Source organism: Pseudopipra pipra, chromosome 6 (assembly GCF_036250125.1).
Source record: "Pseudopipra pipra isolate bDixPip1 chromosome 6, bDixPip1.hap1, whole genome shotgun sequence".
NCBI classification, from domain to species: Eukaryota; Metazoa; Chordata; class Aves; order Passeriformes; family Pipridae; genus Pseudopipra; species Pseudopipra pipra.
The window spans coordinates 13,493,306-13,511,436 of NC_087554.1; the positions used below are offsets into that span (position 1 = coordinate 13,493,306).

At 36.7% G+C, this 18,131-nt stretch overlaps 1 long non-coding RNA gene across 1 annotated transcript; it reads left to right on the forward strand.

Moving 5' to 3' along the window:
- Positions 1-6,701: 6,701 nt before the first annotated feature.
- On the forward strand, positions 6,702-17,077 carry LOC135415557 (uncharacterized). The gene is made up of 3 exons (XR_010431178.1): positions 6,702-6,792; positions 15,038-15,101; positions 16,083-17,077. It is a non-coding gene; the product is annotated as an uncharacterized LOC135415557 (long non-coding RNA).
- The last annotated feature ends 1,054 nt before the right edge of the window (positions 17,078-18,131 follow it).

Here is an 18,131-nt window from a genome sequence, read left to right on the forward strand (position 1 = left end):
GAAAACCATAATTGCTTATTCTTCCTGGCATATTAGCAGGCCAGTGCTGAGCCTCTTAAATTATCTAGCATTTTCAGGCTTTTACTTTACAAAGTGATCTACAATACTCTGGAAGAACAATTCTAGAACATCTGACTGTAAGTTTTCCCACAGGCAGCTACTTGGTGTTTACTTCAGAAAACACAGAATGGATAGAAATAGTTCTCCAAGGCAGTGTCAGAAGCACTGATCTCCAGAAATATTAGAGCAATGCATAGTCTATATTATTTCAGTCCACTGCAAAAGCTGAAGAAATAGTTTGCAAAACAATGATTTCTTGGGAAGTTTTGTCTGTTTGTTTGCCTCTTCTCCTTTCAAAGGAAAGTTCCTAGGGTTTGAGGAGGGCAGAAAGGTCAAAAGTTTTTGAGTGTATACATTAGTCAGAAATATTTATTGAAACTTTTGCCCAGTTTTCTTTTTTTCTATGGCCTATTGTTTGGAGATTTAAAATCTGAGATAAATAATTAATATTTCTTGAAAATTTTCTTTGTATAAGTGTTAGAACACAGGATATACTAGAAAAGGCAAAATAAGAAGGATAGAAAAGATGTGATTAGAGTTAGTTCAAAATTTTAAATTCCTAATATCATTAAGTCTGACTCAAAAATCTGACTAAAAATCCTTAATTAGAAAGGTGTTGACAATGATGCATACCTTGAAAAGTAATGGACATGAATTATAAGCATTCCATATAATCTGTCAAAACTTGTATAGTCTAAACTAAGGTACACTATTTGTAAGATCAATGCTTAAATGAGAATTTCATGTGAATGAACATCTTTGGAATTAGAGCATTGTTATTTAGATGACTTCAATCTGATCCTTTGCTTTGTGGGTGCCTGCTTATGCCTGAGTCTTCTTAATGGTCATTAGGGAATGAACAACATGTAATAAGCCAAGTTTGGCTCAAACAAATTAATTAAAAAAACCCAATGACCATTCTGTATATATGTGTGTATATATAATGCTGTTACTCATTTCTACTTTGGGATGTGTAAAAACAATGTGAAAGTTTTTTCACAACTAATGTCCTGTCAGTTTCATCAAATAATTTCTAGTTGTAATTTCATTTAGATCAAGATCCTGAGGGAAGGGAGAGATAAGCATATGTATTATTGTGTTCCTTGTCAGCCCCACCGAAGATGCTGATTTTGTACTAACCTCAGAGGGAAAAGTAAAATAATCCACTTACAATTCAACATGCAAATAAAAACAAAGAATAAGGTTTCTTCATGAAATATTTCCCTGGAAACCCAGAGGTTTATATTGTCGAAAAGTATATACATGAGACAAGCACTGTCTGTTTTTGACAAAATAACTTCTTTAAAAAATGAGATGCTTTTTTTCTTAATGCTTTTCAAAGGAAGACAGAAAGTCAAAAGTACTGAATAATGTACAAGATGATTTTTTTTTCATACATCTTCTGGGAAGGCTGACTAGGTGAGGTGCTCTGCTAGGTCTGTTACTCATAAATAAAGAAGAACTAGTTGAGATGACAGTCAATGGCAGCCTTTGCTGCAATGACCAGGAAATGGTAGAATTTAAGATCTGGAAGGAAGTGGTACAGGTAAGTAGCAGAACGAAAACCTTGGTTTCCACAATGCTTCAGGTTATTTAAGGAAGTAGAACATGGGGTGCCACAGGAGGCTGTCCTTCAGGGCAGAGAAATTGGTAAATTATTAAAGGCAACCACCTGAAAGCACAAAAGCAATCTATTCCAGTGGACAAGAAAATGAGCAGGAGTGGCATAAATCCATCTTACTTGAACAATGAACCCTGACCAGTCTGAAAAGTAAAAAGGAAGGGTATGAATGGGTCAACTGGTGGATAAGGAGTTGGCTGGATGATCACACTCAAAGAGTCGGGTTGCCGGTTGGGTGTCCAGGTGGAGATCACTGATGAGCGTCACTCCCCAGAGGTCAGTACTGGCACCAGCGCTGTTTAACATCTTAGTCAGCAACGTGGGCAGTGGGACTGAGAGCAGCCCCAGCAAGTTTGCTGATGACACCAAGTTGCACGGTGCACTTGACACACTGGAGGGAAGGGATACCATCCTGAGGGACCCTGACAGGATTGAGAGGTGGGCCTGTGCAAACCTCATGAAATTCAACTGGGCCATGTGTAAGGTACTGCATGTGGGTTGGGCACAAGTACAGGCTGGGTGGAGAATGGATTGAGAACAGCCCTGAGAAGAAGGACTTGGGGGTGTTGGTGCATGAGAAGCTCGACATGACCTGGCCAAGTTGTTTTGCAGCCCAGAAAGCCAACTGTGTCCTGGGCTGCGTCAAAAGTGTGATCAGCAGGTCAGAGGAGGTGATTCTGCCCCTCTACTCTGCTCTGGTGAGACCTCACCTCGAGTGCTGCATTGAGTTCTGGGACCCCCGACATAAAAATTATGTGGACCTGTTGGAGTGAGTCCAAAGGAGGGCTGTGAAGATGATCAGGGAGCTGGAGCACTTCTGCTATAAAGACAGGCTGAGGGAGGTGGGGCAATTCAGCCCTGGAGAAGGCTCTGGGGTGACCTAATAGAAGCATTCCAGCACCTGGAGGGAGGCTACATGAGAGCTGGGGATGGACTTCTGACGAGTTCATATAGTGATAGGAGAAGGTGTAACAGCTTTAAACTGAAAGACAGCAGGTTTAGATCAGATATTTAGAAGAAATTCTTTACTGTGAGGGTGGTGAGACAGTGGAACAGGTTGCCCAGAGAAGTTGTGGATGCCCCATCCCTGGAAATGTTCATGGCCAGGTTGGATGGGACTCCGAGCAGCCTGGTCTAGAGTGAAAGGTGTCACTGCCTGCAGCGAGGGGTTTGTAACAAGATGATCTTTAAGGTCCCTTCCAACACAAACCATCCTACGATACTATGAAATATAGTTAGGGCTGTGCTGATGTGTATAAGTCTCCTATAGAATTTTGTTTTACTGTCATATAACAGCTGACCACTGTAACAACTTCAGCCCTTCTTCCCACCCATTCCCCCATCCACTCCTACCCTCTCACATCCAGTCTAAGCAAAACTGTAACTACATGAGTTGCTTCAGACATTTTTATATAACAGCGAGACCCAAAAGTGTTAGAATTTTGTATGGAGTAAAGTCTACTAACTTCACCATATCCCATATAATCCAGGGTAATATTTTAAAATTTGAGGGATAATACACATCAGTTTTTGTATTTATTGTTTCTATTTCCATTGTAATCTCTTTGTCAAAGAACATCTGTATATGTTGCTTGATACCTCTGTCTGTTATAAAATTTGCCTGATGTTTTGTTATGAGACAATATTTTGGGAACTTTAAAGAAGTATCAGCTGCTTAATTTGATGTTCAGCATGCTGATTGCCTGCATCATACCAAATCTTTTCTTATTTATCATAAGCTGATATACTTAAAATATTTAACCATATTCAAGAACAAGGCAACACACTGTTCCTCTTTCCTTTTAAACAAATCAAATATTTTAGTACTTAAAATTTTTATCTTTGAATGTTTGGCTTTTTACATGTAATAATATTATCTGAATCTAGTTTTCCCTCTGTATTCAGAAACTGAAGGTAGAGAAGGAGGCTACATACTGCAGTGTCCAAGTGTTGTCAATGCATTAACTTACAATAAGCAGTAAAACTGGAAATGCCAAATGAGGTCACAAATTCCACAGTCTTTCTATTGCATATTTGCATAAAAGTTACTGTTCTGAAACCACTTAGAAAGTGTATCAGGTCTGACCAAATTTAGCAACAGTAGTGAGAACTGCAATCACTCTTTCCATCACATGTATGTTTGGAGGAAAGAAGCAGGGAATTAAAAAACAAACATCCATCCATTTTTTTTTTTTAATAAAATTGTTTTATTCTAAATAGGGATACAGAATGCATAGTGAGAGAATTATGAAGAAATAATGAGGAAGAGGATGAAGGGCAGAAAATAAATACTTTTATAAACCAAGTGAAAGGTCACACAGTGGGCCTCTTCTTGTACTGACACTTCTTGGATGGGGTTAAGTTAAGTATTTTGCGTTGCTCAAATATGTTTTGTCAGGTTGTCTGCAGAGCTGACTGACTGAGTGTGGAGCGAAGAGTGTGATGTGAACTGTAGCTGGCCAGTGTGGAGCAAGCACAGAAAGAACATGATTTGTGTAAAAAAATTACTAAGATCCACAGCTTGTCCTTGGGTTGCTCAATGAACAGAAAATGTTTCTGTAGACTCCTGTAGTTTGAAGTTGGAGAAGTTTTGGGGTTTTTTTGGTGACCAGATCCTCCCAGTCTGACTTAATAGAAACTGAGCCAGAAAAATCTTATTCAGATTGTCTAGAGTAATCTGTACAAGTAGGAAATAATATTGTGATAATAGCTTTGACTCCTATCCAGTACCCCAGTCTTGGATGTTCTTGTGTCCCTTCTGTAGTTCAATAAATTGTCCAGACAGCATAGTAATATATTTCTGATATCTGTTGTTTCGTGAGGTGAACTTGAATGTCATTGCATTTTTCATTTCTTTTCTCCACTGCTATTAAGGACTACATTGAAAAAGTTTCCCAGTACTTCCAGGTTTAGTATTTCAAAGCCTCTTCTGAAAATTTATGGCCCATTAGAGAGATCACCACAAGTTTGTGTTGGGTAAATAATCTTTGAGAGCAATAGTAGTTCCTCAAAGACTAGGGATATACTGTGGAGAACAGAGGAAATTTTGAAAATTGTGTCAATCATCAACTTAAAAAAAATAAATTATCTTAACAATTCTTCTAGGACAACAAAACAAATTACTGATCAATTATTTCAGCCACCAATTTAGAAGCAGGAGACTGAAGATAGCCAGCAGATTTCAGCATCAATCAGATCACTTGGCAATGAAATGTTTGTGGAGTTGGGTTTTTTTTGGTGGTATGGGGTTTTTTTGTTTGTTTGTTCGGTTTTTTTGTACAACTGTGATCAGACAATATTTTACAGAATCCTTTTCCATACTAAAAGAGATTCTACTCTTCAGTTTCTTCCTCTTTTTCACTAGCAGGTCTCCAGCTGGCCTGGGAGGCTTATCACCTCTATCTGGTTATTAACAGTCCATTTGCTTAAGTACCTACCATAATTACTTTGTATGGTTCCTCCGAGAGATACTTCATTTAAGGAACTCTAGGAAAAGTTCTGGTCTGACTGACAACCACACAGTCACATACCTGCCACCTGCTAGCATCTCGTAAGCCAGAATGAGTTTGTGGGAGAGAGATCCTACACTTGTCTATATTTTAAATAATTTATTTCTCATCTCTCTCTTCACATTCCCTACTCCCTTTTTAAACTGCCTTTTTTACCTAGGTTTAGCTCTTTATATATCCTTTGATATTCTTTATATCAAAACTGTGTTTTGATACGAGCTGCTGCTCTAAATTTCGTAGGTAAGATACTGTGCAGTGCATGTAAACCAGGGGGATTGCATGAACCTAATTCATCTCGCCATGATTAAGTAGCTGTGTTGTCTTTTCTGACTCTTGCTACTCCATAGACTGGAGAATAATCTTAAAAGCTATTCTTTAGAGTAACTAGATGTTAAAGTAAAATATACTCTTTAGTGTGTCATGCTAGTGGTTTTGTTTATTGGTTGTTTATTTTAGTTTCATTCTCTGGATTCACAGCCCCCATTTTCTTTAAACTTTACCTAAAAGGTTAAAGTTAAATGAAATAATGGATTCCTTTGTTACCACACCTTTCACATGGCTTGAATTAAAGCCCTGAATCAGCTTCTTTAATAAAGTTAGGACCAGGTAAATTCAGCCTCTTTACATTCTTTTCACCGATTTGCCCTGAGTTTTGGGTTTGTAACAGACCTTGAACTACAAATGACCCACAATATCTAAGTCAGTGTCCAGACATAAATTTTCCTGAAATAGTGTTGTCCAGGATTTCAGGCTTTTTAGGCTCAAATGAGTATAACAGAAGGGATGAGACTGCAAATTGGAGTTGAGAATGTAAATACAATTACAAAGAATGACAGGTAGCCTTTCTCATTTGGAATAAGAGGTTACCATATTGAAATAATTTCTATCTCTCACAAGTCTATTCCTGATTGAAAATGTCATACTAAGCCTACTGAAGAAAATGGATCTGGGTACAAATGCTGTGTTTCAGGCTTCATATGTCCTTTTTTGTGGCTGTGCTACTAAAAAAGAAAAAAAACAAAATCTAACCCAAAATTTAAACATCAAAAAAATCCAAAACAACACACTGCTGTATTGTGTTAGGTTTAATAGATACACTCGAAGATTTCTGAATGTTATTTAACTGCTGTTTTCTATAGGAGAACAGCAATATGATATTTATCCACCAGATGTGACTGTAATGACTATAGCCATTAAAAAAAAAAAAAGGCAAACTATCATTATGCTTAGGTCAGCCAATAAAAAATATGATGAATGCTTTGTTCAGTTATTTTAATGCACCATCGTGCAAGCACAGTAGATTTCAGGCTTGTGGCCAGCATAGTTATACCTTCTCATTTGTGTCTTAAAAATATCAGTCAAACAAGTATAGCACATGGAAAACAAATTTTGGACCCATGGATGAGGCAATAGCACACCTGTCAGAATCAAAAGGTGCCATAAAAATGGCCTTTGGCAGGGTATTTTATAATTTGTACTTTTTTTGTAAACATTTTCTTGATAGTTCTGGAAATAGGAGTTTATACTGAAGACTGACAGAAGAACTGGAGAGTTGTGAACATTTCTATGGCAACACTAAATGTTGGGTACGTGAAGAGGCAGGTAAGACCCCTGTGAATCATCAAATGCCAACCTGGCTATTATAATGAATGGTAATTGGTTAAATTATTAAGCATTCTATTGCTTATCCCACAGTAACAAAATGGCCTTGCTGTTGCTATATAATTACTGAATGCCTGATGATCTGTTTTCTCCTTGTGATTTTAATAGTGTCTTGTCTGTCATGATAATAAGAAGATAGTCTAAATCTTTCCTACCAGTCATAGATCCTATAAGGTGCTGAATGCCTTTGATTCATCAATTTTATAATGAAGTTGGCATATTGAGTTCTCTCGAGGATTGGTTGTCAAGGTACTATAAAGCAAAGTGTTGCTGCCAGAGGAAACAGGTGTTTTGGTTAGGGTACTGATCTGAGATTTAAACTTTATGTCCTCTGCTAAACCCAACAGACAGACAGAGTTTGTAGTCTAACTTATCATGTATTCAGATTACCCAAGCTCTCGTTATAGTTTTTACTGGCATGGGTCCCACGGTGAGTGGTGAGTTTGTCCACTTCATTCAGCTCTGTTCTACTCTTTGAAAAGCTGCTGAGTTGCAGCCAAGAGTCACATTTGAGAGATGCTCTTAATTGCCTCTGAGCCATTAGGTGCCACTTCTCAGCTGAAATCAAAATCAAGTGCACACATCTCCTTTTCTTCATTGCTGAAGTGGCAAATTTCATCTCCTCTGGGAAATGGATGCTGTAAACCATTGCCTCCCATAGGCATAAGGGAGGAGTGCAGTCCTGTGTCCACTCTGTTTCAGTTATTAAGTTCCAGCTACCAGCTTTGAGAATGAAATTATAGTTTACCTCCTCCTCTCTTTTATGGTGAGGCAAAGTTCAGTATGAACTGAGGAGTGCTTTCTTAACTCTCACTGCTCAATGTTGGCAGAATGTGGCTCCCAATAAAGGAAAATAAAAAAGAATTTATCACTCATAATTCCAAGTTCCCATTTAGCTACTGCCTCACTCAATCCAGAGGCACCTACAACTGCCTTTAAACAAAAAAAGGGCATTAGATTTGTTAGGTTAAATTGTCAGAATCAGATTAGATTAGATATCTGTTATAAATATAGACCAAAGAAACATGGATTAACTTTTGGGTTTGGCCACTAACTTAATACATGGACTTGACTGAATAAGCCTTTTTTGTGTGTTTACACATTCCATCTGTAAGTCTTGAAAACTGCTTTTGTCATCATTTGTCTGACTAATCTGTTTAAACTTAAGGATGCCAGTGTCACTGTGGTGTTGTTTTTGTTTTGTATTTCTGCCAGGCTTGGCTCACCAGATTGTCTGTTTGGGGCTACCCAAGTAGAATTATAATATGTTGAATTTTGGTATCAGAACACACAGCTCATTCTGGGAGTCTGCTTTGATCCTCTTTACTCTTGGCCATAGTAACTGCACACTGGAAAGGGGTTGGACAGATTTACATGACACAAGAACTGTGTCATATATACCAGTTAACTGAATCAGCTTTAGAATCTGTTGTAAAAAGTGACTACGAGTTTTCTTTTTGCAAACTCACAGCCCTTTGGCAAAAGGACTTAAAATCCCTGGGTTCCCTGACAAATGTAAAGTACACTTACAGTTCTCTTATACAAATGCAAATTGTCAAGCATCCTTGAAGCAAACTGGTAACAGGGCAGAATAGGTTATCTTCATGAGAAATGAAGAGGTCAGGGTTACCATGCCCTTAGAATAATAATAATAATAATAATAATAATAATAATAATAATAATAATAATAATAATAATAATAATAGTTGTTGATATTATTATTATTGTTATTGTTATTGTTATTATTATAACAAGTCCGTGCCTTCCTTTTTAATGGAGCTTCCAATCTTTTAGAACTCAGAATCTCCTGAATATAAGTTTCAAAGGTAGTCCTCTCTCATGTTTTTGCAGTTGAGGATGGGATTTGGGGTTCTATTTTAGAGGTTCTGGCAAGTTACACTGAAAGTGATTGGAGTGGGTTTCAAAGTCTAATTAAGAAGAGGGAAATGCCTACTAAATATTTAAGTACTGCAACTGAGAGTAAGGATTATGGTTAAGCAGGCTTGGAGCTGGAAAACATGGGCTATTACTCACTTCAGCAATGCGTGACCATGACTATGTGCAGACAGCAAGATTTAGATAACTTATTTTAAAATTTTGGGCAGCCTGGACTGCTCTTCTTTGAAGAAGCTTAGGTCAAGTTTTGAGAACTGAATTTGTGTTTGTTAGTAGAATGATCACACATCTGAACTACTGCAGTAATTTAAAGGGTTCTGTGATGTAAATTGAGGTCTTGACATTAACAGTTATGCATGTCTGATTCTTAATTACTATGCGGTGATGAATTCCTAGCTTTACATTTTTGGGGGGTTGGGAGTTTGAATTAGTGTTAAGGAGAGTCAGGAATGTAGGGGGGCATATTTCTGAATTTTTTAAATCAAACTGAGGTAGTTGCATCAACTGACATAACTTTTCTCCTTCATTTTTCAAATACTGGAACCTGCAGGTTTTTTTAGTCAAGCATGGTATTGGAGCTCAGCAAGTTTGTGGCCACTGTGCATGTATTGTTGATGACTTCAGCAACATCCAGAATCATAAAGTGTGGATGGTTATCAATTGATATGAAAACCCATTTTTTAAGTTGCAGGCATGATTGTGTTCACAGTCTTTAGGGGAAGATAGGTTTATGGAGGGAAAGGCTGTAGAACCAAAGTCATTCATGTAGTTTGGCAGTGCTGCTTCAGAGAACTGAGAGCAGTTATCAATAGAGGTGAACATTGCCTTTTCCTCTTTGGGCTGTGCTGCAGCCTACACGATAGTGAAGCAAACTCAGCAGAAAAAGCAGTCTGTTGCAGATTTCGGGCAAAAGCACTCACACAAGCTTGTAATGGCTAACAGGAGTTCTGGACAGAATTCATTATCTTGGGAAATGCTAAGATTAATGATGAGATTTAGCCTTCTGGAACCTAAGTGTCTCAGTTGGAACTGCAGTTGAATTTTGGAAGACGTGAAGTTTATTTTTCTGGTGTTTGTGGGTGCTTATTTTGTATTCAAGGAGCATCTTTCAGTTAGGGTGAGGATCTTAGATAAGGAGAGCAAGGGCACAGAACTGAGATTCTTAGTGAGATTCAGAAGGTCCTGTAAGAAAAGCCAATACTTTTTCTAGAAGTACTGGACTCACTCACTTTAAGTTTGAGATCAGAATATAGGTTAAGTTGCAACAAGTGGAGATTCAGAGGTGTGGATTGGCACTTCTTTTAAGGCAAGCAAGCAGACTGAATCTAAAGTCAATAGTAAGCTTCAAGATCCTGTTCTTGCTTTTCACTCTAGTCTTGTGTTCCTAATGTCTGGAATTCTTGTTGGGGGGCAGAGTGAGGTCTGGGAATAGGGCTGTTTCTAACAAAGCCTTATGTAGTTTCCCGTAAGTCTAAATACCCCATCATTATTATTAAAGCAACAAGGTTCCATGTTATTTGGAGATGGCTAAGATTGGAGTTATGGTTGTTTAGAATGATTGCTGTATTTTGTTTTGGTTTAGGTGGTTTGGTTTTTTTCTTTTTAAAGAACTAATAATGTTAAATTAGAGACAAGAATGAAAAAAAAAGTGCCATATTTTACAGACCCACACCTCTAAAATCAAGCTTAAGTTCATAAGCTTATACTTGAGGATCTTGGATTTTAGCTGATTTCAATCAGTATATCTGACATAAACTGAGGATAGTCATCAGTATTTTTGAGTATTTTATTCTTCTATTAGGACATTAAGAGTATGTTCTTCGCCTTTGAGCAAGCCTAGGACTCTAGTTATTGTAGAGATTCAAGTTACAGCTAAGGTAATGATTATTTCCAGTCTGAACAATCCCAGTTCTCTCAGCCTTTCCTCCTAGGAGAGGTGCTCCATCCCTCTAATCATCTTTATGGCCCTCCTCTGGACTCACTCCAACAGGTCCATGTCCTTCCTGTGCCAGGGATCCCAGAGCTGGATGCAGCACTCATGCTGGAGTCTCACCAGAGTAAAGTAGAGGGGCAGAATCACCTCCCTGCTGGCCAGGCTGCTTTTGATGCAGCCCAGGATACAATCGGCTTTCTGGACTGGGAGCTCACATGGCCAGCTCACGTCCAGCCTCTCATATACCAGTATCCCAAATCCTTCTTGTCAGGGCTGCTCTTGATCTGTTCATCCCCAGCCTGGCTTGATACTAGGGGTCACCCTGGCCCAGGTGCAGCACCTTGCACTTGGTTTCATTAAACCTCCTGAAATCCCTATGGGCCCACTTCTCGAGCTTATCCAGGTCCCTCTGGATGGAATCCCATCAATCCTAAATTAGGCTGATGTTTTAAACTGTTTCAGAGTCCATTTCTTAAAGAAAAATAAAAAAAAGCCCAATAAATAGTGAGAGCCACAATACAGCTTAAAATTACGGGAAAAAATACCTTTTTTTTTTTTTTAAGCAAACATAAATAGATATAAATAAAGAATTGTCATTTTTTTTTGTGTTAAACCTGTTTCAGTCTCTAGGGTGTCTAACAAACATGCTTATAGTAAAATCAGGAAATTTGAGACAGCTATCATGTTGTTTAGGGGATGCCAGTAAAGAACCTCAGTATCAACATTTCTAGCTTTTATCCTACTTAAGGTAATTATGGTGATGTCTTGGAACTGGGATTACACATTGAAAAGATGAGACAAAAAAGTTAAAATGGCACAGCAAGGGGACACAATGAACCTGTTCTCTTCATTTGTACCTTAGTTTCTAGACATTTGTTTGATGTGTTAAATAAAAAAATATATTTTCTACTTCCTATACTGATTAAATGCAGATGTAACAAAGATATTTCTAGTGCTTCATACAAATCTAGTATGATATCATTTGGCACGCTATCAGTGGAAGAAGAAAATACCAAATGACTGAAGTAATGATGCTTCAGTATTAGAAGGAAGAATATATAAGCTCAAAACAGGGCTTGTTCTTAGAGAGTAGGAAACATTTGAATTTCATTCTTGATGTAGAGATATTTCTGAAAAAAACATACTCTGAAACAGCAAAGACATATTCTACCTATTTGAAATCAGAGACTGCCATTTGACATCTATTAGTAAGTATAAGAGGATATCCTGGAGTTAAAGTCCATCATAAAAAATATTTTTAAAAGGCATTTTTAATTAAAATTCGTATAATAGAACTACTTGTCTTCACAAAAAATTGCAATGCTAATGATTATATGAGACTGCAGTTTAGTGTTGACCAAAATATCATTTTATGCATTAACACAGAACAAGACTTCTCAAACTTAATTTTAAAAATATTTTCATTTATATATATATATATATATATACACACAAAATTAGCTGTCAGGACTTATATTTTGTAAGTTTCTGTAAAGATATATAACTGAGAAAAGTTAATGTTAACCTTCAGAAGCCAAAAATACATTCCTTTCTAATCAAGTGTCCATCCGAGAAATGAGAGACTGAGTATTTTATATCTTATAACATGCAGGCAAAATCTCCAAAGGAAATCTGCAAGATCTTGTTTGTTTATAGTGTTGGATTTTTTTAAGCAAATATATTTATGGTATGGAGATGGTGAAAGTTTTGCTCACAGATTTATATTTTTGAAAAAGAAGCCAACTTTTTCTCACTGTCAATATTGTGCAGTGCAGACTGTGAAAATCAAAAGATCCGATTTTCCAGAGCAATTCAATTGACATTTCCTTTCCACACTCTAGACTTCCAAAATGTTAAGAGTATTGATTAAACATCTGGTATTTTGGTAGGTTTCCCATATCTTTAAAAGAACAGCTCTCAAATGATTTGTAGACTCCAAAGGCTCAAAAGAGGAGCGTGCTGTTTCTCATTTTAGTGTAATTGAACAGATTTTGGAGGAGAAAAACTTACTTGAAGTTTTATATATGTTGTGTTCTGTATATGTATGCATATAAATGGAATAAATACTCCATCTCCATCCATAAATACTGACATCTCTTTTCATTTTGGATTGCCATGGACCTTGAGGTGAAGCCGTATGAGGAGCAGCTGAGGTCACTTGGTCTGTTCAGCTGGAGAAGAGGAGACTGAGGGGAGACCTCATTGCAGTTACCACTTCCTCATGAGGGGAAGAGGAGGGGCAGGCACTGATCTCTGCTCTGTGGTGACCAGGTGAACCCGAAGGAATGGCCTGAAGCTGTGTCAGGGGAGGTTTAGGTTAGATATTAGAAGGAGGTTTTTCCCCCAGAGGGTGGTTGGGCATTGGAACAGGCTCTCCAGGGAAGAGCCTCAGCACCAAGAACCTCACAGCACCAATCCTGACAGAGTTCAAGAAGTCTTTGGATGATACTCTCGGGCACATGGTGTGACCTTTGGGGATGGTCTTGTGAAGGGCTAAGGTTTGGGCCCGATGATCCTTGTGGGTTCCTTCCAACTCAGCATGTTCTGTGATTCTGTAATTTGCTATGGCTGAAAGGGGAGGCTGTCAGTCACTTATTTGAGGAAATGGCAGCAATAATTAAAACTATGCCCATAGTCTGCTGCTTTAAGAGATTAGATTCATGGTTGTACAACCATTCTTAAGTCTCTAAGCACGGCCAATATTAGACACCTACAAAATATTTAGATAAAGGACCATTGTAGAGTCATCTTTTCATTATTACAGACTCCCAGCTGCAGCAATCAAAGATACAGGAATGCCTTGAGCAAGACATACTGTCTGCCTCATAAGTGGAGTTATCCTCCATGAACTTGTTCAGTCTATTTTTGCATGTGTTTATCCATTTGACCTCCATAACATCCCATGGCAATCAGTTTTGCAGCGTGATTATGTACTGTATGGAAATGCATCCTGACTTATTTTAAATCTTCCACCTGGTTATTTTCTGGGCTGTTCCTGCATTCTTGTGTTTTGTGAAATAGAAGGTAATTCTTTCCTCTTCACTTTCTCTTCTTAATTCATGTATCTATAAACCTTTCTCATCAGCTATCTCTTTTTCATCTGAGAAATTATTTATAGTCTTATATGGTATGCAAACTGTTTTAATCTGTTCCGCTGACAACCTTAGTGACCCTCTGCTTCAACAGAACCTTCAATTTGCTATGCATTTATGGTTATTTTTGGTTTGTTCTTTTAGATAAGAATTTAGGAGAAAATGAGAAAGGTAAGTAGTGCAGCAAAAGCAGGCAAGACTCTCCCAACTTCTGCTTTGACACTTTTCACTCACCCATGGGATTTTTTTTTAATTTCTGGAAGGTAATTTGTTTGCTTATCCCTGCAAGTATCTATCTGAATTAAAAATACAAAATAATAGACAAAAAGTGTAAACACATCCATATTGTCTGAAATTTTATGCAATGAGTGAACTCAATTATTTTTGCTATGCAGTGAATTTTTTTTTCAGTTTAAACAATGGCACATTTCAAATTGGCTTCAATGGGACAAAATCTCACTCTGGCAGATATATAAATGGGAAATATATATAGCATTTCAGTTTCTACCATTGCAAATCAGTTGAGTAAAATTTGGGGAATGTTTAAGTTGTTGAAGTGCTACTGCAGCTTTCTTGTCATCACTTAGATTTATCTGTTGTATTTCGTGGTTTGGACTGTAAATACTTGTTTGAATTAGATGATGCAATCTAAGCCTGGAACTTCAGAGAAGGAAAAATTGAATTTTCTCATTGATTTTGTTGTGAAAGGAGAAGATTTCTCATCAGAATATAAAAGTTCAGGTTTTAGATTATGCTCTAATAAATTCTAAGCTTATTACCAGTCTTATGTTCTCAGGAAGGGAGGTAAAAGATTCCCCTCTGTAAAAATTCCCTCTCCCTTTGAATGTTTAGCATTCACTTAGCATGCTTTCTCAGCTGTTAAATGTGTAACTTTATTTATGGATGAAAGCCACCACTGCAATGTTCTTCAGCTGCTCTTAAAGTCTGAGGGCTGAATGAATTTAAAAACTGATACATCTCACGTGCATGAGTGCCAAGCCACAATTTTTAACTCAAGATTCATTTCTCAGCAAACCTTTAACCACTCAGCTATCTGGTTTCTATCTCAGCATACGGGTCAGGCAGTAGTAAAGGGACAGGTCAGACACATGAGCTGTACAGCTCCAAATACAAACTTTCTTCTTTTCAGCCAATGTAGCTCAATAGCCAGCAATGGAAGCAGCTTTCAAGATGGATAACAAAGGCATGGAAATCTCACTGACACTTGTTACTGATCAATAGGATTTTTTTACTGTCTTTCTAGGTTGACAGCATGAAGTGAGAGACAGGGAGCTGGCAGAAGCTTGAAGAAATTTGGGAACTGCAAGGTAATTGTTATATTCCTAATGATCTTAGTATTACTTCTGGGATCAAGAAGACTAGTTATATTAATAAAAGCAAGCTAAAAGTATTTCCTCTGATAATTTTTCATCCAAAATTATGTTTTTATTGAAATAAAAATATTATGTTTCTAAACCAGAAATATCTCAGTTTTGCCAATATTTGTAATACGAAAAGACCAAATAAATAATTTTTGGCTTTTTTTTTTCCTGATGAAAAGAAATTGCTTCGATTTTACACCTTGAATTTCATCTCATTGTGCATATATTTTTTTATAAAATTTATATCCATACAATTATATCATTCTGTTCATTGGCACTGGAACTGTTTAATAAATGAACTGTAGTTGCTACTTCAGTGGCAACATGATCACATGGATAAAGGTATCCTGCTGAAGAATGGATAATCCAAAACATAAAAAGTATTCCTAGAGTCAGGTGTGTCTTTTTAAAGTCTATGTTTTCATTCCTTATTTGTTACATTTTTACATGCTCTTCAGTTCTGGAGAGAGGAATAGAATAAGAAATTTTATTAGTAGGAGCAGACATGTACCTGATGTTCTAATGTTGCTACACATATTTCTGGAATGCTGCATATAGCTCACTGTAAAGCTCAAATACAACTTGTAGCCAAAACTAACATGAAATCAAAGTTTGAAACATTTTGAAGAAGACATTGGTAAAATGTCTTTTATGCAGGATAAAATGAGTATATAACTTAAAGAAGGATAAATTCTTTCTGGCAGGATTGAGCAGTGATAACACCGCTGAAATTGCTCAGGTTAAGTAGTGATTTCCCAATTTTTCAAGATGATTCCAGAACTCATTAATTTTTTTTTCCCCTTACCTCCAAGGAGGTTTGGATTGAGTTGTTCCCAAAAAGAGGCTGAAAGCAAGGGTTCTGGGATAGCAAAGAACTTTTTTTATTATTTTTTACCTGTTTAATTCCATCTCATTTTTCTCTTCTAGATCCTGAATTCAGAAAAGGTAATAGAAAACTGCCATGACTCAGCTTAATAAGGAATGTGAGAGTGGTTAAGGCAGCTAAGAGAAATGTGAAGTATTATTGCTACCAGTGGACTATTCCCTTGTTCTTTCAATATTGCTCCAAGAACTAAATGGATCCTTCAAAATCTGGCTAACTACCAAGGACACAATCAAACATCTGTGCACCAGATGCAGAAAGCATTATATCCAGCTGTGTTACTGCAGCTACATCTGCAGAATGCAGCATATGTCAACTTCCATGGCCAGCAGGCTTTGGAAATGCTATCTACAGGAATTAAAGCTTTCAACAGAAGTTAAAGTGGGTACTTTGCTTTCAACTTTTCTATGTCTTCTTTTACCTCTCTACATTTCTTGCCTGAATTACTTGTAAGTTTGAAATATTGGACTGATATAGCATGTGGTTTTTCACCAGTGGAGAGCTGATTTCAAGTTATTATAAAGAAAAGAAAATGCAATAATTAAAGGATTCAGAAAAATTGTCTTTTCTTCTTATGAATCTGGTGAAGTCCTATATGGTATACGACCAGGAAAATAGAGGAGAGTGCTTCTTTCAGAGGCTACTAGAGCAAACTTCCAGAAGAATTTGAGAATTTCTGTTCAACTTGCTGGAGCAATGAGTTTTTCTCAGTAGGATATACTGTAGGTTTCCCTACCAAATACTCAGAAGCATACTGAGGTTGTCTTACTACATAAGGTCTGTCATTCATTGTAAAATTTATTTTACATATTACCCTTCTTTCCTTTTCCATTCCCCTCTGTTGCAATTGTCATAAAAACAGGGGGAAGAATATTGTATTTGTATATCTCAATTTCTCCTTCCTAACAGTGTAACTAGACCTTGTTAGGGAAAGCCATTAGCAAGTTAGCAAAAGGAAATGAAAATATTTTATTTCACAAAAAGGAGAAGAAGCAGCCTTTGGTGGATGTAGATTAATAAAAGTGGCTACACTTTTTAACTGACAGTATTCCTTATGTTTTTTTAGGCAAGTCTTTTAAAATTATATTTATAATTTTAACAAACATAACAAAGTGCTAATTTCACACCACTGAATGCATAAAGCATTTTTCATACTGGTATGTTTGCATCTCTAAACTTAGTAGGCATATTTTTAATTTAAAATGTCCCCTATATTTTTATGGGGAGAGCTACCTCAACAATACTCAAGAGTTTTCCAATTGGAATTATTTTTTCATAAGACAGTAGCAAAGTTTAGAAGATATTGATTTCCTTTTACTGCTATACCTTGTTGAATTATTCTATTCAAAGTTCTTTATCTTCAGTAAATATTCATGTTTGATCAGCTGTGTTCAAACTTGTGATTTTATTGAACACAATGATACATCCCCAAAATGTGACCATTTTTAAATATAAATTGCTTTTATAAATTAAAATTTTAAAAATGGAGATAATTTTTTATATATAGAAAAAATACAACCATTTCATGAAACAAAGAGCAGAGATTTGCAAAGAAAAATTAGTATAAAACCAGAATGTGTCACTTTATTAACATCTACTAGTACCAGACCCTTTATACAGCTGCAAATGCTACTTATTTACTACAACTTATATAGAATTATCTGTAACTTTGATTCAGTGTTCTCTGTTTATTTGAAGCCCTCTTCCTCTCTGTGTCCTGCTCTTGCTATAGTAATAGCTGGATTTTAGAAATATCTTGCCCTGCATATTTGCCTTTTCTGACACTGTCAAGACCAGAACAGTGCTGTGGTAGCAGGAGACAGAAACAAGATGAAGAACATTAATTTTCCATAACTTAAATCATAGGCAGTGTTATCTAGGCTCTGAACTTAGTTTATATGCAGATAATAATGGGAAGCAAGATGAAACATTTTTGTTTCCATTCCAAGCCTTTAATGGCAAATATTTCTCCTTAGAAGAAATGTTTTTCAAACTTACTGGACATTTTTTCTCCAAAAATAAGAGTTTCACTCTGCTCGTAAGTAACTTATATTAAAGCTACCAGCTGCTTTTTTTGCTGGTTTGTACACTAA